General features: G+C 40.8%; 1 protein-coding gene and 1 pseudogene across 5 annotated transcripts in view; one reads left to right on the top strand and one right to left on the bottom strand.

Annotated features, from left to right (window-relative positions):
• The window catches only part of NLGN1 (neuroligin 1), a gene marked incomplete at both ends in the record, with an annotated part of 775,643 nt that overhangs the window by 184,877 nt on the left and 563,911 nt on the right, over window positions 1-26,855 (bottom strand). The gene's annotated exons all lie outside the window — the stretch shown is intronic.
• On the top strand, window positions 6,300-7,278 carry LOC308263127 (cysteine and histidine-rich domain-containing protein 1-like; annotated as a pseudogene). The gene has a single exon. The product of its transcript is annotated as a cysteine and histidine-rich domain-containing protein 1-like (transcript).

Consider the following 26,855-nt stretch of genomic DNA (forward strand, 5'->3'; position numbering starts at 1 on the left):
TATGTCTAAACTTAACAGTATTAATAAGGCTTAGCATAATCATCATTCCTTCTAATATTGATACAAATCCTAACAAATATCCAAACTTGAGCAACCACACCGAACTCTAAAAGTCACCATAGGTTGCTTTTAATATCAACAGAAAGGCTAAACCTAATCCTAACCCTATGTCTAACCCTTACATTAATACCCAGAATTAACCAGATCTTCTCCTATTCTTAAATACAGTGGCAATTCTAATACTTATCCAAATTTAGCACCCTTGATTAAATCCAGTAAACACCATAACTTTACTTTCAACCAAACAGACTAACCCTAACTTAATCATAATTCCAATCCTAAATTTACAACATCCACCATCTATTTTTCCTCCTTCCAATGTAAAATCTAACACATAGCCAAACATTAATGGCACAACCTAACTTAAACAACGCCAAACTTTAAAACCTACACAAAGACTAACCCTGACCCTAACCCTGTCTAACCCTAATATTATTATTGAGACCTAACATGATCATCACCTTCTCCTAATTATGATACAAATTCTAATAAATACCCAAACTTGAGGAACAGACCTAATTCTGAAAATTGCCAAATGATCATAAAGGCTAACCCTTATCTTGACCCTAATTATAACCCTTACATTAATTTTCAGATTAAACCCAATCATCTCATTTTCCTAATTGCAGTGCCAATATTAACAGTTATCCAAACTTTAGCACCCATATCTAAAACTAACACACACCATAATTGTACTTTCAACCAAACAAAAAGGCTAACCCTAACCTTAAGACTAATTACAATCCTAAAGTTAGAATGCCCACCATCTCTTATTTCTCATTTCAATATAAAATCTAACACATATCCAAACTTCAATGCACTGGCTTAACTCTAAAAAACACCATTCCTTTACTTTAAAAAATATGCAAAGACTAACCCTAAACCTAACCCTAAGTCTAACCCGAACATTATTAAGAAGACCTAACATAATCATAACTGTTTAGTAATTTTGATACAAATTCTAACAAATATCTAGACTTGAGCAACCAGACCTACCTCTGAAAAATCACCATATGTTCTTTTTGAAACCAAAAAAAAGGCTATCCCAAATCCTAACCCTAAGTCTAACCCTTCATTAATACCCAGATTTAACCCAAACATCTCCTTTTCCTAAATGCACTCTTACTAAAATCCAATAAACACCATAACTTTGCTTTCAACCAAACAGAAAGGCTAACTCTAACCCTAATCCTAATTGTAGTCCTAAAGTTACAATGTCTACCATGTATTATTCCTCATTTCAATGAAAATCTAACACATATCCAAACATTAATGCCCCAGTCTAACTCTGCAAAACACTATACATTTACTTTAAAACTTACACAAAGGCTAACATTAACCCTAACCCTAAAATTATTAATATGACCACACATGATCATCACCTTGTTTTAATTTTGATACAGATTCTAACAACTATCCACACTTGAGAAACCACACCTATGAAAAGCACCATACCTTTGTTTTAAAACCAACAGAAAAGCCGGGGGTGGTGGCACATGCTTGTAATCCCTGTGCTTGGGAGGCGGAGACAGGAGGATTGCGCAGGTTCAAAGCCAGCCGTGCTGGCTTGAGAGACCCTGTTTGCAAATAAAAATATTTTTAAAAAAATAGGTCTGGGAGCGAGACCAGAGGTAGAAGGGCTTCCAGGAATCCCAGTACCACCAAAACAAAAACAACAACAACAAAAAAAAACGAACAGAAAGGCTAACACTAACCCTAAGTCTAACCTCATTGTCAATTCTAACATGTATCCAAATTTAGCACCCATGCCTAAATTTAATATACACTATAACTTTACTTTCAACCAAACACAAAATTTAACTCTATTCCTATTCCTAATTGTATTCCTAAAGTTACAGCATCCATCATCTCTTTTTCCTCATTCCAATGTAAAAATCTAACACATATCCAAACATTAACACCCCGGTCTATATAGGAAAAACATTATACCTTTACTTTAAACCCTACACAAAGGCTAACCTTAACCCTAACCCTAAATTTGAGTTTAATTCTAACATTATTAATGAGACCTAACATGATCATCATCTTCCTTAAATTTTGAAACAAATTCTAACTATTCAAACTTGAGCAACCAGACCTTACTCTAAAAAGCAATCACCATACCTTTGATTTATTTATTTATTTATTAATTCATTCATTTTTTAATTTATTTTGATGGTCCTGGGGTTCCTGGAAACCCTTCTACCTCCAGGCTACACTCCCATACCTATTTTTATTTTTATACTTTTTTATTTGGAAACAAGGGTCTCTTAAGCCAGCATGGCTGGCTTCAAGCCTGCATGATCCTCCTGTCTTCATACCTTTGATTTAAAACCACCAGAAATGCTAACCCTAACTCTAAGTCTAATAACCCTTACATTAATACCCGGATTTAACCTGATAATTTCCTTTTTTTAACGGCAGTGACAATTCTAACACTTATCCAAACTTTAGCACCCATCCAATAAACACCATAACTCTACTTTCAACTGAACAGAAAGGCTAACACAACCTTAATCCTAATCCTAATTGCAATCCTAAAGTTAAAATGCCCACTAACCTCATTCCAACATCCAATAAACCCCATACTTTACTTTCAACCAAATATAAATGCTAACCCTAACACTAATCCTAATTTCAGTCTTAAAGTTACAATGTCCACCATCTCCTACTCCTCATTCCAATGAAAATCTAACACATATCCAAACATTAACATCCTGGAAAAACTCTGAAAATAACCACACCTTTACTTTAAAACCTATACAAGCTGGGCATGGTGGTGCACACTTTTTTTTTTTTTAACAATTTTTTTATTGAACATAAATAGTATACATTTACACTATATTTGGTGCCCTCTCCCCCCCGCCCCTGTTTTCTCTCCCCCCCCCCACCAATGGTTGGCCAGGTTAACCATGTCTTATTCATAATTTTACACATGTTCAGGTGAAGATGCTCCTTAATCAAGATCGGCCTTTCTCCTCTCCTATCTTTCCATTAAAACTTAGCTAGTATTTCCCCTCTAATATCTGGGGTCCTACTGGTATCCTTTGTGTTTTCTAGTTTGGGCATATTAGAGGAAACATGTGTATCTTCTCCTTCTGTGCTTGGCTGCTCTCACTTAACATGATGCTTTCCAGGGCTTTCCATCTTCTTGCAAATGATATAATTTTGTTCTTCTTTATGGCTGAATAGAATTCCATTGTGTGTATTTCCCACAGTTTTGCTATCCATTCATCTGTTGATGGTGATCTGGGTTGGATCCATATTTTGGCTATTACAAATTGTGCTGCTATGAACATAGGTATGCATATGTTGCTGTATTTCTCTGAATTCAACCCTTTTGGAAAGATACCCAGGAGTGGTATAGCTGGATCATATGGTGGATCTATTCCCACCTTTCTTAGGAATCTCCACACAGATCTCCATAGTGGCTGAACTAGTTTGCACTCCCACCAACAGTGTAAAAGAGTTCCTCTTTCCCCACATCCTCGCCAGCATTTGTTGTTGTTTGATTTCTTTATGCTTGCTACTCTGACTGGGGTTAGATGGAATCTCAGTGTAGCACACTTTTAATCTCCATGCTTGGGAGGAGGAGACAGGAGGATCGAGCAGGTATGAAGCCAGCCTTGTTGGCTTAAGAGACCCTGTTTCCAAATAAAATATAAAATAGGTCTGAAAGTGTAGCCTGGTGGTAGAAGGGTTCCATCACCAGTACCACCAAAATAAATAAATACATAAATACATAAATAAAATCTACACAAAAGCTAAATCTAGCCCTAAATCTAACTCTAAAGCTAACATTATTAACAAGACCAAACATGATCAATCAAAAATTAGCACTCATGCCTAATTGTAACAAAATCATAACTTTACTTTCAACTGAACAGAATGGCTAACCCTAATCCTAATGGCAATTCTAAAGTTAAAATGCCTACCATCTACTATTCCTCATTCCAATGTAAAATCTAACATGTATCCAAACATTATTGACCCAGCCTAACTCTGAAAAACACAAAACATTTACCTTAAAATGTACACAAGGCTAACCGTAACTTTAAGTCTAACCCTAATATTATTAATGAGACCTAAAATGATTATCACCTTCTCCTAATTTTGATACAAATTCTAGCAACTATCCAAACATGAGCAACCAGACATAACTCACATAACTCTTAATATCACCATACCTTCATTTAAAAACCCACAGAAAGGCTAACCATAAACCTAAGTATACCCCTTACATTAATATCCATATTTAACCTGATCATCTCCTTTTTCTAATTGCAGTGCCAAAACTAACACTGATCCTAACATTAGCACCCTTGCCTCAATCTAACAAACACCATAACTTTACTTTCAAGTGAACAGAAAGGTTATCCCTAACCCTAATCCTAATTGCAATCCTAAAATTACGAAGCCCACTATCTCCTGTTCCTCATTCCAGTGTAAAATCTAACATGGATCCACACACTAATGCCCTGGACAAACTCTGAAAAACACCATACCTTTACTTTGAAACCTACACAAAGGATAACCCAAACCCTAACCCTAAGTCTAACCCTAACATTAATAATGAGACCTAACATGATTATCACCTTCTCCTAATGTTGATACAAATTTTAACACCTATCCAAACTTTAGAAACCAGACCTAACTCTGAAAATCACCATATCTTTGCTTTTCAACCAACAGAAAGGCTAACTCTAACCATAAGCCTAAGTCTAACCATTACATTAATATCCATATTTAACCTGATCATCTCCTCTTCCTAATTGTAGTTCTGACACGTATCCAACTTTAGCACCCATTTCTAAATCTAACAAACGCCATTACTTTACTTTCAACTGAAAAAAAAGGCTAATTCTAACCCCAATCATAATTGCAATCCTCAAATTACAATGCTTACCCTCTTTTGTTCCTCATTTCAATGTAAAATCTAACACATATCTGAACAATAATGTCTTGGCTTACCTCTGAAAAACACCATACTTTTACTTTAAAACCCACACAAAGGCTAACCTTAACACTAACCCTAAATCTAACCCTAACATTATTATTGAGACCTAACAGGAGCATCACCTTCTAATTTTGATACAAATTCTAACACCTACCCAAACTTGAGGAACAAGACCTAACACTGAAAATCATCATAGTTTAAAAACCAACAGAAAGGCTGCAGCTAAACCTAACTCTATGTCTAACCCATATATTAATACACAGATTAAACCAGATCATATCCTTTTTCTAATTGCAGTGCCAACTCTTAACACTTATCCAAATGTTAGCACCTATGCCTCAATCTAACAAACACCACAACTTTACTTTCAACTGAACAGAAAGGCTAATTCTAACCTTAATCCTAATTGCAATCCTAAAATCACTATGCCCACCATCTCCTATTTCTCATTTTAATGTAAAATCTAACATGTATCCAAATTTTAATGCCTGGCCTAACTCTGAAAAATACCATACCTTTACTTGAAAACCTACACAAATGCTAATCCTAACCCTAAGTCTAACCTTAACATTAATAAAGAAATCCAACAGGATCATCAACTTCTCCTAATTTTGATACAAATTGTAACACCTATTCAAACTGGAGCAACCAGACCTAACTCTGAAAATCACCATAACTTCATTTTAAAACCAATAGAAAGGCTAACTCTAGCCCTAAATCTAACCCTTATATTAATATTCATATTTAACCTAATCATTTCCTTTTCCTAATTGTAGTGCCAATTCTAACACTTATCCAAATTTTAGCACCCATCTCTAAATCTAATAAACACTTTACTTTCAACTGAACAGAAAGGCTAACCCTAACCCTAATCCTAATTACAATCCTAAAATTACAATGCCAAACATATCCTATTCCTCATTCCAGTGTAAAATCTAACATGTATCCAAACTAAATGTCCAGGCCTAACTCTAAAAACAACCATTCCTTTACTTTAAAACCTACATAAAGACTAACCCTTACCCTAATTTTTTAGTCTAACCCTAACATTAATAATGAGACCTAACATGATCATCAACTTCTCCTAATTTTGATACAAATTTAACACCTATCCAAACTAGAGCAACCAGACCTAAATATGAAAATCACCATACCTTTTTTTAAATCAACAGAAAGGCACAGTCATGGAGACGACACACCAGTTCTGGCCATAGGGGAGCTGAAATATCACTCTCTTGTGGTTCATTCATTCTGGGCCTGCTTGTGATGATGGGAAAGAAAAATGGCCCTGCTGTCTTACAATCAGGGCTGCAGCCAGTGCTTCAACCCTGAGACCAATGTGGATGATCCTTGCACATACCGCCTAGGTGTTCCAGTCTTTTATGATGCATTAAAGGGTTGGTCTTGCTGTAAGAGAAGGACAACTGATTTTTCTGATTTCTTAAGCATTGTAGGCTGTACAAAAGGTAGACATAATAGTGAGAAGCCACCTGACCCAGTCAAACTCAAAGTCAAACTACAGAGAAGAAAAAAACTATCTGAATTAAAACCCAAATTTTAGTGGCACATCATTCAAACCCCTAAACCAGTATAAGCAATAAAAAGGCCAATCCCAGATGAACCAATGACAAATTTGGAATTAAAAATATTTGCCTCCCTAAAACAAGAACTTGATGAATTTAAGCTGTCATCAGGGAGTGAAGATGACAAAAAAGAAGACAGTGATAAAATTAAGATTGGGACCACAAGTAAAAATAGAGGGTGTTCAAAGACACAGCATCTACAGAGAATAGAAGAAGTCTGTGTCTGTCATTCTAGAATACCTATTTTCCATGAGGGGATGATATATTGGAGATATTGTAAAAGGAAAACCTCTGATTTTAATACATTTTTAGCCCAAGATGGCTGTACCACACACACAAAAATAAGTGAACGAAACAGTATGTTGGGGAAAAAAAACTTGTTCCATGTAGACATGAATGGCATCAAACTGGGGGTGAAGTCACCATTTCAGTTTATGCTAAAAATTTACTTCCAGAATGTAGTCAAGTAGAAGTTAAATTCTGTATTTAAAAAAAGAAAAAAAATTTCATTAAAATGTGAAATTATGGGATGTGATTGATGCAAAGCAAAGCTATGTAATTATGACTGAAACAAAGATTGAGATCACCATGGGAAAAGCTGAACCTATGCAGTGGGCAAGCCTTGAGCTGCCTAAAACCAAAAAGCAAGAAAAGCATAAAAAAGATAATACAGATTGAAGGGAGGAAAATGATAAAGATGCTATTGCTATGTCAGAATTCTTCATGTGTAGTGAAATAATGACTTGCTGCTATAATTTTTTATAGTTCTTTTTGTTGAATCTGGCATTTCAGAGTCAATGTTAGATTTTTGTTTATTTTAAAGAAAGCCAAAGTCATTTTATCTTTTTATGCCTTTCATCCTGTTAAGTGTCATGAGATTGATTATTAATTTGTCCTCAGTGGTAGAACCATATTATGTTCTTACTTGAAGATGGAAAAAAGCTCATAAATATAGTTGTAGTATTTCTTAGCATATTATGTTAAGCAAAGAAATATGTAATATTTTTATACTTCAGTTACCCCAGAATTAGTAAAGCAAAAGGCGATGTCAAATTTTTTAATTAGTTTTTATGGACGTTTGTTCCTATCATAACTGAAAATCTTTAAAGAGATGAAGCTATACATTGTTTTTTTATCCAGGTGGAAAGGTTCCTTTTGGAGGGTCCATTCTGAGGTACTGTAGTAGGTGAAGGTAAATAGATGTTCTGAATAAAAAGTTAGAATTGTTTTTTTTTTATTGGTGCACTGTATTCATACATCATAGTAGGATACATACTTTTGTAGACATACATGCACACTTTTCCCAGTCAGCCCCCACCCAATCCCCACCCCATTCTCTCCCCATCCCTCCCTCCCATGCTTGGCTTAGTAGTTGACATCTAGTATTATGGCAATTTATCTAAAATTAAAAATGATAATCTCACATAACAGTTTCATTTGTCTGATACCAAGCTTTTGATGACTTAAAGATAATATTTCAATATTTCTTTTTGCTTTCTTTCTTACCAGAGAATATTTTTTTTCTATTTTTTAGGTGAAACTATCATATATTTATATATTTATTTTTCAGAAAAAAATCTATCCTAATATGGAATATGGACTCTAGGTACCCAAAACGATCTTGAAAAAGAACAAAGCTAGAAGATATATATTTTCCGACCTCAAACCATATAAAGCTACAATAATTGAAACAGTGTAGTACTATTCTAAAGGCAGATATATAAACCATTGGAGTTAAATAAAAGCCTAGAGCTAAATTCTTCCCTATATTGTCAAGTTATTTTTGACAAGGTTTCCACAAACATTTGGTGGTGGAAATATTAATCTTTTAACTAAATATTGTTAAAAAATAATAATTACATGGAAAAGAATAAAATTGGACCCTTACCTAATCCCATATACAAATATTAACTCAAAATAGATAATAGACCTAAATATAAATCTTAAGACTATAAACTTTTAGGAGAAAATCTGGGTCATTAAACCTCACAACATTGAAATTGGCAGTGATTTCTTGGATATGATTTCAATGGCACAGGCAACAGAGGAGTATACAAACTCCCTAAAAAATAAAAAAAAATATTGTATATCCAAAGACAATGTAAACAGAGTTAACAGTTACTAATAGAATGGGATAAAATATTTCCAATTGCTATATCTGAAGGTATATTAATATTCCAACTAGAAACCCTAAAAATTAACAACTTATAGTTAAGTTAATTTAAAATTTTTCAGAAAGACTGATGTTACTTGCAGATCAGTATGATTTATGAGTGTAGGAAATAAAATTAGACTAGCAGTATCAGTTTAGCTAAAAGTCACCATTTCTTAAAACTAAGAAATGTTCAAAACTTCTGATTATTTAAAAGTCTGGTGTATGTATGGTGTTATTACTAACTTGTCCCTGATATAGCCTGGGCTCTTTCAAAACCTTTAATTAGTTATCTGTAAAAAGAAATCATATGTACCTGTCCTCCCTGATGAAAAACTGTATTTATAAAATGTTAACAAAGATTTGAGAAAATACATTAGAATATAAAAATACTAAATATGTAAACTTTGCTTCATGACACTTACTGTATCTTAAATAAAACAGCTTAATGCTTAAGAAATAAAACTAACACAAAGGCTAGCCCTAACTCTAAGTATAACCCTTACATTAATACTCAGATTTAATCCAATCATATCCTTTTCCCAATTGCAATGCCAATTCTAACACTTATCTAAACTTTAGTACCCATCAATAAATCTAACAATTACCATAACTTTACTTTCAACCAAACAGAAAGGCTAGCACTAACCTAATCCTAATTGCAATCCCAAAATTACAAGGCCCTCCATCCCTTATTCCTAATTCTCATGTAAAATCTAACACATATCCAAATTTTAAAGTTCAAGTCTAACTCTGAAAAGCACCATAACTTTACTTTAAAACCCACACAAAGCTGGGCGTGGTGGTGCATGCTTATAATCTCTGCACTTGGGAGGCGGAGACAGGAGGATCAAGCAGGTTCAAAGCCAGCTGTGTGTGCTGGCTTAAAAGACCCTGTTTCCAAGTTAAAAAGTATAAAAATAGGTCTAGGAGTGTAGCCCGGAGGTAGAAGGGCTCCCAAGAACCCAGTATCACCACCAAAACACACACACACACACACACACACACACACACACACACACACACACACAGGCTAACCCAAAGTCTAAAACTAACATAAATATAGAGACCTAAAATGATAATCAACTTTTCCTAATTATTATACAAATAATAACACCTATTCAAACTTGAGCAAGCAGACATATCTCTGAAAATCCCCATACCTTTTTTTTAAAAACACAAGAAAAGCTAAACTTAACCCTATCCCTAAATCTAATCCTTATATTAATACACAGATTTAAACTAATAATCTTTTCCTAATTGCAGTGCCAATTCTAGCTCTTAATCAAAACTTTGGAATCCATCTGTAAAACTAACAAACTCAATGACTTTACTTTTAACCAAACAGAAAGGCAAACACAAACCCTAAACCTAATTTTAATTATAAGATTACAACACCGACCATTGCACAGGTTTGAAGCCAGCCTCAGTTACTTAGGTCCCAGCAACTTAGTGAGACCCTGTTTCCAAATAAAGTACAAAATAGGTCTGGAAGTATAACCTGGAGGTAGAAAACCCTGGGTTACGCCCACAGTACCATCAAAAAAAAGAAAGAAAGAAAGAAAGAAAGAAAGAAAGAAAGAAAGAAAGAAAGAAAGAAAGAAAAATTCTAACAAGCATCCAAACTTTAAACTCTGGACTATCTCTGAAAAACAATATATCTTTTCTTTAAAACCAACACAAAGACTAACCCTAACCCTAAACCAGAGTATAACCCTTTCACTAATACACAGATTTAACCTAATAATCTCCTTTTCCAAATTTCAGTGCCAATTCTAACACCTATCCAAACTTTAGTACAAATCCTGAAATCTAACAAACACCAAAACATTATTTTCATCTAAACATAAAGGCAAATATAACCCTAATCCTAAATGTAATAATAAAATTACAAAGACAACCATCTCCTATTCCTAATTCCAATGTAAAATCTGAAAATCACAATACTTCTGTTTCAAAACCAACAGAAAGTCTAACCGTAAGCCAAACACTATTTCACACCCTTACTTGAATACTCAGACTCAACCCAATCATTTATGTTTTCTAATTGCATGCCAATTATAACACTTATCCAAACTTTAGCACCCATTCACAAATCTAACAAACACCATAATTTATTTTAACCAGAGGCTTACCCTAACCATGATCCTAAATGAAATCCTAAAATTACAACACTGTTCATCTCTTATTCCTAATTACAATGTAAAATCTAACATGAATATACCTTTACTTTAAAAATGACACAAAGGCTAATCCTAACCTAACCCTAGGTCTAACCATAATATTACTAATGAGACCTAACATGATCACAAAATCTAACCCTAATCTTATCTTAACCCTAAGTCTAACCTTTACACTAATACACAGATTTAACCTAATCATCTATTTTTCCAAATTTTGATGCCAATTCTAATACTTATCCAAACTTTGAAACAAACACTGAAACTAACAAACACCATATCTTTACTTTCAACTGAACCCTAATCCTAAAATTACAAAGCTGACATCTCCTATTGCTAATTCCAATGTAAAATCTAACAAGCACCCAAACTTTAACAAACAAGCCTAACTCCAAAAAGCAACATAACTTTTCTTTAATGGAAATCCCTGGAGAACATTATGTTAAGTGAGATCAGCCAAGCACAGAAGGAGAAGGTGCATATATTTCCTCTAATATGCCCAAACTAGGAAACACAGAGGATACCAGTGGGACACCAGATAATGGAGGGGAAATACCAGCAAAATTTGAATGGAAAGATAGAAGAGGAGGAAGGCTGATCTTGATTAATGAGGGTCTACATCTGAATATGTGTAAAATTATGAATATGACATGGTTTACCTGGACAACCATTGGTGGGAGGGGGGAAGGGAAAATGGGGGAGGGGGGAGAGGGCACCAAATATAGTTTAAATGTATACCATTTATGTTCAATAAAAATTTAAAAATAAATAAATAAATAAAAATAAAATAGAAAAAAAAAAACCACAAGTCGGGTGAGGTCGTGCACAGTTGTAATCCCAGCATTCGGGAGGCTGAGACCAGAGGATCATGGTTCATGGACAGCCATAGCTACTTAGTGAGGTACTCCATAACTTAGTGAGACAGTGTTTCAAAATAAAGAATAAAAATAGGGCAGGGGGTGTAGCTCGGGGGTCAAATGCCCCTGGGTTCCATCCCCAGACCTGTAAATAAGTAAATAAATAAATAAATAAGTAAATAAATAAATAAATCTACACAAAGGCTAACCTTGACCCTAACCATAAATGTAATCATAACAATACAAACAAGACAAAACCTGTATATCACTTTTTCTTAATTTTGGTAAAAATTCTAACACCTATCCATACTTAAGCAACCAGACCTACCTCTAAAAATACCCATACATTAGTTTTAAAAACAGAAGAAAGGCTAAACCTAACTCTAACCATAAGTCTAACCCTTATAACAATACAGTGATTAAACCAAATCATCTCCTTTGATTAATTATAAAGCCAATTCTAACATTTATCCAAACTTTAACAAAAATCCTCATATCTAACAAACACCATAACTTTACTTTCAGTTGAACAAAAAGACAAATGTAACCCTAATACTAATTTTAATACTAAAATTACAAAGTCAACCATCTCCTATTTTTAATTAGAATGTAAAATCTAGCAAGCATCCAAACTTTAATGCCAGGGCCTAACTCTGTAGAACAACATACCTTTTCTTTAAAACCTATTCAAAGGCTAACTCTAACCCTAACCCTAAGTCTAACCATAACATTACTAAAAATACCTAACCTGTTCATCACCTTTTCTTAATTTTGATAATAATTCTAATACCTATCCAAACTTGAGCAACCAGACCTAGCTCTGAAAATCCCCATACCTTCATTTTAAAAACACGAGGAAGGCTACCTGCCAAGACATCCTGCTGCCTCGGCATCTATGTGTTGAGAACCCCCACTCCACATAGTAAAAATCGGCAAAAACGCCCCGAGAAGGAGGTATCGTCTCTGGCCAAAGTACCCCCCACTTTTAGATACCCTTCACTATTATTCCTTTTAACTTTCTACACGAATTGCTCCAGTGATGTGAAATTAGAAATATAAAAAGAAACTGAGTCCGTGGAAATAAACTCTCTAATAATTTGTCTAAACGTCCTTGGCTCTGCTCAACAATAATGAGAAACTGGCCAGAATTCAGGTACTGTGATAAGCACCCCAGCTGCAGCAATCACAAATGGCCTCCGACCTTCATCACTATCTATCACTCCAGCAAAAGTAGCTCAGTTCAAAATAATTATTCACCCTTGAAATCCTGCCTAAAGACAGAGAGAAACCTTGTGTGTAACCTTAAAGAAACAACTTAGCTGCCCGAATACAATAGACCCAAAGAAAAAGACTGTTAACTTTTACCTCAGTGTGAGCACCCCAGGAGATAAAAAAAAAATGGCCGCATAGTTAGAAATGAATATGACAGAATAAAGGACAGACATTCTAAATATATATATATATATATATGTATGAAGGAAAAGAAATACCGTAAGAATAAGAAAAGTATTTTTGCATGAAGAAGAGCTTATCATAAGAAAGTCCCAACTGGGAAAGAAAGGAATTAGAAAGTTAGAAGCAGGTTGCAGAGAGTTTGTGACAGGGAAGTGGATTCTTTTAATAGGCTTGTTGTTTAAAGAAGAGTGCTCAGCAGTTAAGGAAATACATCTGACAATTAGAACTAAGAACCTTGTGGTGTTGTTTGTGATATTTTTTCTGCCAAACTGTGTTGTGAGTATGCTTAAGCTTTCAGATTTAAAAGATAAGATGCCAACACTGAATCACCACATCTCCCCACACTTGCTATATGAACTGAGCCCAAAAGATGGAAAGTTCCAGGAAAAGTTCCCGAGAAGCTCCCAAGCCTTGACTATCCTGGGAGGCTGCCACCTGGAGCTGCTTATCTGCAAGACCTTGGAGAGAAACAGAAGTTAATTCTTCGAGGGCCAACAGCCAGCTAAAAGACCGCCCCCGTTTCTCTTAACTTTACTGGTGAAGTGTATAAATTTCTTGGGTTTTTGTAATAAAGTGTCATTGGCTCAAGAAGCCTTTGTCCACCCCAGGTTCTTTTCCAAAGCGTCGTAACTAAAAACTTAAGGAATTCATAGAGGGGAAAAGAACCGCTGCAGATAAGGATCTGCAGAACGCCGCCTGCCTTTTGACCCATCTTTCTGAGGCCCCCAACCGCTAGTGGACTTGCCCCCCACAGGACTGAACCCGCCGGTAACAGCTACCCTTTAACCTAACCCTATGTCTAACCCTTACACTAATACACAGATTTAACCTAATCATCTCCTTTTCCTAATTGTAGTGCCAATTCTAACACTGATCTAATGGTTAGCACAAATCCAGAAATCTAACAAACACCACAACTTTACTTTCATCTGAACAGAAAGGCAAATGTAACCCTAATGCTAATTGTAATCCTCTAACTCTTACATCACTTCTTAGATTTTTTCTAATTTTTAAAATTGCAGTTCCAATTTTAACACCTATCCAAACTTTAGACCTCATCCCTAAATCTAAAATAATATAACATTAATTTCAACTAAACAGAAAGGCTAGCCCTAGCCCTAATCCTAATATAATCCTAGAAATACAATGCTGATGGTCTCCTATTCCTAATTCTAATGTAGATCTGACAATTATCTCAGCAGAACTAACTCTGAAAATCACCATACCTTTGCTTTAAAACCAACAGAAATGCTAACCCTAACCATTATGTTAATACCCACATTTAACCTGTTTATCTCCTATTCCTAATTGCAATGACAATTATTAAAATTTATTTAAACATTAACACCCATTTCTAAATCTAACAGAACAATACTTTAAGCTGTCAGAAAGGCTACCGCTAACCCTAATCTAATTGTAATATTGAAATTACAATGCTGACCATCTCCTATTCCTAATTCCAATGTAAAATGTAACATGCATCCAAATGTAAATGCCAAGGTCTAACTCTGAAAAAAATCATACCTTTACTTAAAAACCTACACAAAGTCTAACCCTAACCCTAACCCTAAGTTTAACCCTAACATTAATAACAAGACCTAAAATGGTCATCATCCTTTTATAATTTTGATACAAATTCTAACAACTATCCAAATTTGAGAAACCAGACCTAACTCTGAAAATCACCATACCTTTGTTTTAAAACCAACAGAAAGGCTAACCCTTGCCCTAACCCTAAGTCTAATCCTTACATCAATACCCAGATTTAACCCAATTGTCTCCATTTCCTAACTGCAGTGCCAATTCTAACACTTATCCAAACTTAAGCCCTCATCACTAAATCTAACAAACATCATAAATTTACTTTCAACCAAACAGAAGGGCTAATCCTAACCCTAATTCTAAATGTAATCCTAAAGTTACAATGATGAATCACCTCCTATTCCTAATTCCAATGTAAAATATAACCCATATGCAAAATTTATCATCCAGGCCTAACTTTAAAACCTACAGAAAGTCTAACCTTAACCCTAAGTCTAACACTAACATTTATAATAAGACCTAACATGATCATCACCTTCTTCTAATTTTGATACAAATTTAAACTCCTATCCAAACTTGAGCAACCAGACCTGTCAAAATCACCATACTTTGTTTTAAACCCAACAGAAAGGCTAATTCTAACCCTAAGTTTTGCCGTTACATTAATACCCAGATTTAACTCATTCATCTCCTTATCCTAATTGCAGTGCCAATTTTAACACTTATCTGAATTTTAGCACTCATCCTAAAATCTAATAAACACCATATAATTATTTTCAAATGAACAGAAAGGCTAACCCTAACCCTAATCCTAACTGCAATCCTAAAATTACAATGTTGACCTTTTCCTATTACTAATTCAAATATAAAATATAACACATATACAAACTTTAAAATCTAGGCCTATCCTTAAAAGCTACAGAAAGTAAAACCCTAACATTAATAACAAGACCTAACATTATCATTACTTTCTCCTAATTTTGTTACAAATTCTAACAACTATATAAACTTGAGCAACCACACCTAACTCTGAAAATCACCATACCTTTGTTTTAAAAACAAGAAAGGCTGCCAGATGGGGCCCGGGTCGCGGGACTCTGGGCCCCAGACCGAACTGCGCATAGCACGCCAGTCCCCTGGAGAAACCAGGCCAAGTAAGACGCTGGGTTCTGGGCTGGGGTCGCGGGCTGGGCACGCCTAATGGGGCCCGGGTCGCGGGACTCTGGGCCCCTGCCGAACTGCGCGTAGCACGCCAGATCCCTGGAGAAACCAGGCCCAGTAAGACGCTGGGTTCTGGGCAGGGGTCGCACGCGGCGCACAAAAGCCGGGGCCTGGGTCGCGGGACCCTGGGCCCCGGGCCGAACTGCGCGTAGCACGCCAGACCCCTGGAGAAACAAGGCCCAGTAAGACGCTGGGTTCTGGGCGGGGGTCGCGGGCGGGGCACGCCTAATGGGGCCCGGGTCGCGGGACTCTGGGCCCCTGCCGAACTGCGCGTAGCACGCCAGACCCCTGGAGAAACCGGACCCAGTAAGACGCTGGGTTCTGGGCAGGGGTCGCGGGCTGGGCACGCCAGATGGGGCCCGGGTCGCGGGACTCTGGGCCCCAGGCCGAACTGCGAGTAGCACGCCAGACCCCTGGAGAAACAAGGCCCAGTAAGACGCTGGGTTCTGGGCGGGGGTCTAGCACAGGGCACGCCAGCTGGGGCCCGGATCGCGGGACTCTGGGTCCCGGCCGAACTGCGAGTAGCACGCCAGACCCCTGGAGAAACCGGGCCCAGAACAGAAAAAGATAAAGAAAAATATCGGAGAGGTGGTAAGAAAGCCGTTATGGATGCCAGGACACTGGAGATGCAGACAAAACTTATCTAAATGCACTGGAACTTATGGAAAAATTCGCCGTGAAAGAGGACTGCTATTTCTCTATATTGTTAAGAATCTCAGACATCACATATAAGGAGAGAGTTTAGCGGAGACCAAGGAGAAATGCGGTGTTGAAAGAGTTCTTCGCAATGGTGGTAGAGACTTGTATTCAGGAGAAGCAGAAACCGGATCTTACCAACTTTATTTTTTTGGAGAAATTACACCAAATGTCGAATGCTACCATCACGCATGCTTAGGAACACTGGACAACATTCAGAGTGGAAAAAGAGCCTGGGAAGGATTTGAAACGGTGGAGGCAGTGGCAATGCCAGTGGCCAATATTCGGGGGAGGCAGAGATCTGATACATTACAACTGGAACCTTTGAAATACTAACCACAGAGACAGTGATCGGAACCTGCTGAGGGGTTAGGCGGGCGCCGGGGCCAGTGGCCGACATCGGAGCTTGCTGTGAGGCAGGGCCACTACTGAGGCCTCCGTGGCGGGATTGTAACCTGCAGAGGGGTTAGACCGATGCTGGGGCCAGCGAGGCCGGCATTGGAGCCTGCCATGATGCAAGGCTTGTGCTAGGGCCTCCGAGGTCGGGTCCGGAACATGCTGAGGGGTTAGGCCGATGCTGGGGTCAGCGAGGCCGGCATCGGAGCCTGCCGTGAGGCAAGGCCAGTGTTGGGGCCCCCGAGGATGGGACCGGAGCCTGCTGAGGGGTTAGGCCGGTGCTGGGGGCAGCGAGGCTGGCATCAGAGCCTGCCATGAGGCAAGGCCGGTACTTGGGCCTCCGAGGCCAGGATAAGAGCCTGCCGAGGGGTTAGGCCGGTGCTGGGGCCTCCGAGGCCAGGATAAGAGCCTGCTGAGGGGTTAGGCCGGTGCTGGGGCCAGCGAGGCCGGCATCGGAGCCTGCCTTGAGGCATGACCAGTGCTGGGGCCTCCGAGGCCGGGATCGGAGCCTGCCGAGGGGTTAGGCCGCTGCTGGGGCCAGCGAGGCCGGCATCGGAGCCTGCCTTGAGGCAAGGCCGGTACTGGGGCCTCTGAGGCCGGGATCGGAGCCTGCCGAGGGGTTAGGCCGCTGCTGGGGCCAGTGAGGCCGGCATCGGAGCCTGCCGTGAGGCAAGGCCGGTACTGGGGCCTCCGAGGCCAGGATAAGAGCCTGCTGAGGGGTTAGGCCGGTGCTGGGGCCAGCGAGGCCGGCATCGGAGCCTGCCTTGAGGCAAGGCCGGTACTGGGGCCTCGAGGCCAGGATAAGAGCCTGCCGAGGGGTTAGGCCGGTGCTGGGGCCAGCGAGGCCGGCATCGGAGCCTGCCGTGAGGCACGGCCGGTACTGGGGCCTCCGAGGCCAGGATAAGAGCTTGCCGAGGGGTTAGGCCGGTGCTGGGGCCAACGAGGCCGGCAGCAGAGCCTGCCGTGAGGCATGACCAGTGCTGGGGCCTCCGAGGCCGGGATCGGAGCATGCCGAGGGGTTAGGCCAGTGCTGGGGCCAGCGAGGCCGGCATCGGAGCCTGCCGTGAGGCAAGGCCGGTACTGGGGCCTCCGAGGCCAGGATAAGAGCCTGCCAAGGGGCTAGGCCGGTGCTGGGGCCAGCGAGGCCGGCATCGGAGCCTGCCTTGAGGCATGACCAGTGCTGGGGCCTCCGAGGCTGGGATCGGAGCCTGCCGAGGGGTTAGGCCGCTGCTGGGGCCAGCGAGGCCGGCATCGGAGCCTGCCGTGAGGCAAGGCCGTTACTGGGACCTCCGAGGCCTGGATAAGAGCCTGCCGAGGGGTTAGGCCAGTGCTGGGGCCAGTGAGGCCGGCATCGGAGCCTGCCTTGAGGCAAGGCCGGTACTGGGGCCTCTAGGCCAGGATAAGAGCCTGCTGAGGGGTTAGGCCGGTGCTGGGGCCAGCGAGGCCGGCATCGGAGCCTGCCGTGAGGCAAGGCCGGTACTGGGGCCTCCGAGGCCAGGATAAGAGCTTGCCGAGGGGTTAGGCCGGTGCTGGGGCCAACGAGGCCGGCAGCGGAGCCTGCCGTGAGGCATGACCAGTGCTGGGGCCTCCGAGGCCGGGATCGGAGCATGCCGAGGGGTTAGGCCGGTGCTGGGGCCAGCGAGGCCGGCATCGGAGCCTGCCGTGAGGCAAGGCCGGTACTGGGGCCTCCGAGGCCAGGATAAGAGCCTGCCAAGGGGCTAGGCCGGTGCTGGGGCCAGCGAGGCCGGCATCGGAGCCTGCCGTGAGGCAAGGCCAGTACTGGGGCCTCCGAGGCCAGGATAAGAGCCTGCCAAGGGGTTAGGCCGGTGCTGGGGCCAGCGAGGCCGGCATCGGAGCCTTCCTTGAGGCATGACCAGTGCTGGGGCCTCCGAGGCCGGGATCGGAGCCTACCGAGGGGTTAGGCCGCTGCTGGGGCCAGCGAGGCCGGCATCGGAGCCTGCCTTGAGGCAAGGCCGGTACTGGGGCCTCCGAGGCCAGGACAAGAGCCTGCCGAGGGGTTAGGCCGGTGCTGGGGCCAGCGAGGCCGGCATCGGAGCCTGCCGTGAGGCAAGGCCAGTACTGGGGCCTCCGAGGCCAGGATAAGAGCCTGCCAAGGGGTTAGGCCAGTGCTGGGGCCAGCGAGGCCGGCATCGGAGCCTGCCTTGAGGCAAGGCCGGTACTGGGGCCTCGAGGCCAGGATAAGAGCCTGCCGAGGGGTTTGGTCGGTGCTGGGGCCAGCGAGGCCGGCATCGGAGCCTGCCGTGAGGCAAGGCCGGTACTGGGGCCTCCGAGGCCAGGATAAGAGCTTGCCGAGGGGTTAGGCCGGTGCTGGGGCCAACGAGGCCGGCAGCGGAGCCTGCCGTGAGGCATGACCAGTGCTGGGGCCTCCGAGGCCGGGATCGGAGCATGCCGAGGGGTTAGGCCGGTGCTGGGGCCAGCGAGGCCGGCATCGGAGCCTGCCGTGAGGCAAGGCCGGTACTGGGGCCTCCGAGGCCAGGATAAGAGCCTGCCAAGGGGCTAGGCCGGTGCTGGGGCCAGCGAGGCCGGCATCGGAGCCTGCCGTGAGGCAAGGCCAGTACTGGGGCCTCCGAGGCCAGGATAAGAGCCTGCCAAGGGGTTAGGCCGGTGCTGGGGCCAGCGAGGCCGGCATCGGAGCCTTCCTTGAGGCATGACCAGTGCTGGGGCCTCCGAGGCCGGGATCGGAGCCTGCCGAGGGGTTAGGCCGCTGCTGGGGCCAGCGAGGCCGGCATCGGAGCCTGCCTTGAGGCAAGGCCGGTACTGGGGCCTCCGAGGCCAGGATAAGAGCCTGCCGAGGGGTTAGGCCGGTGCTGGGGCCAGCGAGGCCGGCATCGGAGCCTGCCGTGAGGCAAGGCCAGTACTGGGGCCTCCGAGGCCAGGATAAGAGCCTGCCAAGGGGTTAGGCCGGTGCTGGGGCCAGCGAGGCCGGCATCGGAGCCTTCCTTGAGGCATGACCAGTGCTGGGGCCTCCGAGGCCGGGATCGGAGCCTGCCGAGGGGTTAGGCCGCTGCTGGGGCCAGCGAGGCCGGCATCGGAGCCTGCCTTGAGGCAAGGCCGGTACTGGGGCCTCTGAGGCCAGTTTAAGAGCCTGTCAAGGGGTTAGGCCGGTGCTGGGGCCAGTGAGGCCGGCATCGGAGCCTGCCGTGAGGCATTACCAGTGTTGGGGCCTCCGAGGCCGGGATTGGAATCCTGCCAAGGGGTTAGACCGGTGCAGGGGCCAATGGCCAGCATCGGAGCCTGGCGTGAGGCAAGTTCACTCCTGCGGCCTCCAAGGTTGGGACCAAAGCCAGCTTAGGGGTTTGACCGGTTCAGGGGCCAGCGAGACCAGAACTGGGTCCTCCCATGAGGCAAGGCCGCTGCGTGAGCCAGCGAGGTCTGGATCAGTCCACTGAGTAGCCAGGCCACTACTGGGACCATCAAGAGTGGGATTGGTACTTGCAACGCAGCATGCACAGAGAAATATCGCAGAAAATATAAATCAGACGCTTCTCTTAATCAGCAATAACTAGGAGGAAAAGGGCAACAGGAAGAGGTTGAGCTATAGAAAGGGCCCTATAGTGAAGCAACTAATGTGATCAATCAGAGGGTATGTAATACTGGAGGACGGAGCCTCTTTAAAATGCAGGAGGTACATAAACAAATATATCAAAGTAAATCACCAAAGAAGTGTGGGATGGAGGGAGGGGGAGGGAATGGGACGGTGGCTGGAGGAGGGCTAATTGGATGATGTGTGCTTGTATATCCTCTCAAGTCTTGTACTCCAATGTGATTGATATATGACTACAATGCACCAATTTAAAAAATAAATTAATTAAAAAAAAAAAAAAAAAAAAACAAGAAAGGCTAACCCTAATCCAAACCTTATTCTAACCCTTACATTAATACCCACATTTAACACAATTATCTTATTTTTCTAATTGCAGTATATATTCTAACATTTACCAAATTTTAGCAACCATCCCTAAATCTATCCAACACTATAACTTTACTTTGAACAGAAAGGCTAACCCTAACCCTAATCTAATTGTAATACTGAAATTTCAATGCTGACCATCTCCTATTCCTAATTCCAATGTAAATTCTAACACTTATCCAAACTTAAATGCTCAGGCCTCATTCTGAAAAACTTCATGCCTTTACTTTAAAACCTACAGAAAGGCTAACCCTAACTCTAACCTTAAGTCTAACCCTAATATTAATAATGATCATTATCTTCCTTAAATTTTTATACAAATTCAAATACTTATCCAAACTTGAGCAACCAGACCTACCTCTGAAAATCACCATACCTTTGTTTTAAAACCAACAGAAAGGTTAACTCTAAGCATAACTCTAACTGTTACATTAATTCCCAGATTTAACCTGGATATTAATGTAAGGGTTACTCCTTTTCCTAACCGCAGTGCCAATTCTAACACTTATAAAAACTTTAACAACCATCCGTAAATCTAATAAACACCATAACTTTATTTTCAACCAAACAGAAAGGATAACTATAACCCTAATCTTAATTGTAATCCAAAAATTACACCGACCATCTCCTATTCCTAATTCAAGTGTTAAATCTAACACGTATCCAAACTTTAAAGCTCAGGCCTAATGTGAATAACACCATACCTTTACTTTAAACCCTACAAAAACACTAATCCTAACCCTATGTCTAACTCTAATATTAATAATGAGACCTATAATGATCATCACCTTTTTCTAATTTAAATGCAAGTTCTAATGCTTATCTATACTTGAGCATCTAACCTTAACTCTGAAAAACATTATCCCTCACTTAAAAAAAAAAAAAAAAAAAACAAAGAATGGTAACCCTAGCCCTAATTCTAAAACTAGCCCTTATGTTAATACTCAGATTTTACCAAATCATCTCCTATTCCTAATCGCAGTGCAAATTCTAATACTTATCAAAACTTTAACACTCTATACTAATTGTAACAATTACAATAACTTTACTTAAAGGAACAGAAATGCTAACCCTAGCCCTAATCATAATTGTAATGATAAAATTACAACACTGACAAGCTCTTTATTCTAATTCCAATGTAAAATCTAACATGTATACAAACTTTGACTCCATGCCCTAACTCTGAAAACACCATACCTTTACTTTTAAACCTACACAAAGGGTAACACTAAGTCTGACCCTAAAATTACAACTCCAATCTAACCAGAACACCTTAGTTTCAAATTTCAATGAAAATTTTAACACTTATCCAAATTTTAGCACCCAGCCTTTAAGCTTATTTTAACACTAACTTTATTTAACATAACCTTATTTTAACACTAAAGGAAAAGTTAAGCCTAACCCTAACCTAAGTCTAGTTATCCCTATATTATTTTTTATTTATTTTTTGTGTGTGGTACTGGGGATTCTGGAAGCTCTTCTACTTCCAGGCTACACTTCCAGACCTATTTTTTTTATATTTTTATTTGGAAACAGGGTCTCTTAAGCCAGCGTGGCTGGCTTCAAACCTGTGCAATCCTCCTGTTTCTGCCTCCCAATCACGGGGATTACAAGCATGCACCACTACGCCTGGCTAGTTAACCCTATACTAACACTGTGACCTAACCTGAACATGTCTTACTCTTTATTTCAATGCAAATTCTAACAGTAACCAAACGTTTTCACACATTCTTAAATCTAAAGTATACCGTGTCTTTACTTTAAAAAACACAAATGCCTACACTAACTCTTACCCTAAGTCTAATCTTTATTTATTTGTGTGTGTGTGTGTGTTACTGGGATTCCTAAAAACCCTTCTACCTCTGGGTTACACTCCCAGACCTATTTTATACTTTTTTTTTTTTAATTTGAAAACAGGATCTCTTTAGCCAGAGTAGCTGGCTTCAAAACTGTGCGATCCTCCTGTCTCTGCCTCCCAAGTGTGGGGATTACAAGAATGCACCACCACACGCGGCCCTAAGTCTAAGCTTAAAATTATAATCCAGACCTAACCTGAAATTTTTCTTTTTCTAAATCCAATGGAAATTCTAATACTAATCCAAAATTTAGCACCCTTCCCTAAAGCTAGCAAATTCCACTTTAAGCCTAACAGACTCTAGCCCTAACCCTATTATAACTAATCCTAACTTTTATACCCAGCCTTAACTCTGAGAAACACTATACCTCTACTTTAAAACCAACACAAATCTAACCCTAACTCTAAAATTACAACATCGTCCTAACTGGAACAGCTGCTTATGCTAATTGCAATGTAATTTTTAACACTAATCCAAACTAAACTAATCCAGCCCTAACCCTAATAAATGGACTACCTTTAATTTAAACTGAACAGAAACTGTAACCCTAATCCTAACCCTAAGCCTAGCTAACCCTAATATTAACACCCAGTATGAATCTGAACATGTTCTTTTTCTAATTTCAGTGCAAATCCTAACAGTCACCCAAACATTTCACATATCTTTAAATCTAATGCACACCATGCTTTTACTTTAAGCCAAACATTAATGCTAAACCTAACCAGAAAAAAAAAATTATTCAAATACATGGAGAATGAATGATACACTATTGGATGAGGAGTAAGATCATAAGAGGAGAAATAAAATTCCTGGAATTAAATGAAAATAGAGACACAATGTACCAAAATCTATGAGACATTTTGAAGGTGGTGTTAAAAGTTTATAGTATTGAGTGCCTACATAAGAAGAACAGAGAATTGTCAAGTAAACAACCTAACGATACATCTCAAGGATCTAGAAAGACTGCAACAGTATAAACCCAAAGCCAGCAGAAGTCAGGAAATAATTAAAATCTGAGCAGAAATAAATAAAATAGAGAACAAAAAACAATACAAGGAATCAACAAAACAAAAAGCTGGTTTTCTGAAAAAAAATAATAAGATTGACAAACCCTTGGCCAACCTGACCAAATGAAAGAGAAAATCAGCTCAAATTATTAAAATCAGAAATGAAAAAGACAGCACCACAGACAGTGGCGAAATTCAGAGGATTATCAAAAACTATTTTGAAACTTTATATTCCAATAGACTGCAAAATATTAAAGAAAATTGATAGGTTTCTAAGCACATATAATCTACCTAGATTGAACCAAGAGAACATAGTAAACCTAAACCAATCAATAACAAGCAAATAAATAGAAAAGCAATAAAAATTCTGCCATCAAAGAAAGAAAGAAATAGGTCTGGGAGTGTAGCCTGGATTTAGATGAGTTCCATCCCCAATATCACCACCACCACTACTACTACTACTACTACTACTACTAATAATAATAATAATAATAATAACATAAAATAAAAAATCAGACCTATCCTAATATCAATACCCAAACCTAACCTGAATATCTCATTTTCTTAATTTAAGTGCAGATTTTATCATTCATCCACACTTTAATACCAAGCTGTAACTCTAAAAATCACCATACCTTTACTTTAAAAACATCTTTAAAAACATCTCCTTTTTCTAATTACAATGTAAATCCTAGCAGTTACAAAACCTTTTCACACATCCTTAAAACACATGTGTTTACTTTAAACCCAAAACAATGGCTAACCCTAATCATAACTCTTAGTCTAACCTGAATATTAATAACCAGACCTAAACAGAACATCTCCTTTTACTAATTTTAATGTAAATTCTTACACTTATCCAAACTTTAATATCCAGCTCTAACTCTAAAAAACACCTGAACAACACAGGCTAATTAACACTAACTCTAACCCTAAGTCTAACCTGAATATTGAAATCCAGACCTAACCTGAACATCTTCTTTTCCTAATACCAATCCAAATTCTAACACCTATACAAACTTTAATACCCAACCCTAACTCTAAAAAAGTGCCATACCTTTACTTTAAAACCAACACAAAGGCTAACCCCAACCCTAAACCTAACCCTAAAATTAACCCAGACCTAACCTGAACATATCCTTTTTCTAATTCCAATAAAAATTCTAACATTAACCCAAACCTTAGCACCAGTTCTAGCTCAAAAACCACCATACCTTTACTTTAATACTAACACAAATGTTAACCCTAACCTAACCCTTAATCTAACAAATCCTAATATTAACTCTGACCTTACCTGCACTTCTCCTTTTGCTAATTCCAAAGAAAATTTTAACAGTAACCCAAACTTTTTCATATATCCTCAAATTAAACAAACACTATTTGTTTATCTTAATCTCAACACAAAAGGTGAGCCTAACCTTAACTCTTAGACTAAAATTAATACCCAGACCTAACCTGAACATCTCCTTTTCCTAATTTGAATGCAAGTTCTAATAGTCTAACACCTATCCAAACTTTAAAACCCAGCTCTAACTCTGACAAACACTGTAATGTTACTTTAAAGATAAAATACAGGCTAAACCTAACCCTAACCCTGTCTTAATCCTAAAATTAAAATTCAGAACTAACCTGAGCATCTCCTTTTTCTAATTCTAATGTAATTTTTAACACTAATCCACATTTTAGCACCAAGCCCTAAGGCTAGGAAACACCATATCTTTACTTAAAACCTAACAGAAACTTTAAGGCTAACCATAAGTCTAAGTCTATCTAAACCTAATATTGACACCCAGACCTAACCTGAACATCTCCTATTCAAATTCAAATGCAAATTCTAACAGTAACCCAAATTTTTTTACACATCTTTAAATGTAAACACACACGCCAGGCTGCATGGCCCCGACCCCAGAGGGTGGGCAGGCGGGGCACCCTTAGGTGACCCCCACACACACCCGGAATGCCCCGGAGGTCCAGGCCATATGGCCCGGACACTGGGAGGGTGGGCAGTTGCTGGCTGGGCTCCCTTAGGCAACAACCCCCCACCCAGAAGGCCCAGGAGGTCCAGGCCCCAGGAGATCCAGGCCCCAGGAGGTCCAGGCCGCCTGGCCCCAAGCTTGGGCGGGTGGGCGGGGCACCCTTAAGTGGCCCCCCACACCTGGAAGGCCCCAACTCCGGGCGAGTGGGCAGGCGCGAGGAGGCACCCTTAGGTGACCCCCCTCCCACCTGGAAAGAAAAAAATTTTCATTGCTACTGAGTGCCTGATCCCACATCCTCCCCAAACCACACATACTTTCTTCTCTTATTTAAAAAAAAAAAAAAGGCAATGAAAAAAGAAAAATATTCAAGATGGCCGCAACGGCAGCTAGAATATTGGAGATACAGACAAAACATATCCATCTGAACTGGAACTTTTGGAAAAATTCCCCGCGAAGCAGGACTGCTGCTTCTCTACATCTTTAAGAATCCGGGACATCACCTGTAAGGAGAGAGTCTAGCGGAGATGGCAGCAGTGGCCGAGATGGCAGTGGAGACTTGGATTTGAGAGAGGCAGACATCTGATCCAACCCACCCTGATCCTCTGAAGAAATTACCCCAAAGGTTGAATGCTACTGTCGCACATGCTTAGGAACAATGGACATTATGTGGTATGGGAAAAGAGCTTGGGAAAGATTTGAAATGGTGGAGCCAGTGGCATTGGCAGTGGCAAGTACTCAGCAGAGGCAGAAATCTGACATAATACGCCTGGAACTTTTGAAGAAATTACCTCAGAGGCAGAATACTACCACCAAGCACCCTTGGGAACATGGGACAACCTGCTGGATGAAGAAGGTGCTCAGATTGGAGCCTGCCGAGGGGTGACGCCAGTGCCGGGGCCAGCGAGGCCGGGATCAAAGCCTGCCATGAGGCAAGGCAGGTGATGGGGCCCCCAAGGCCAGAATCGGAGCCTGCTGAGGGTTTAGGC

The sequence above is a fragment of the Muscardinus avellanarius genome (genome assembly GCF_963383645.1).
Source record: "Muscardinus avellanarius genome assembly, chromosome: 5".
Classification (NCBI taxonomy): domain Eukaryota; kingdom Metazoa; phylum Chordata; class Mammalia; order Rodentia; family Gliridae; genus Muscardinus; species Muscardinus avellanarius.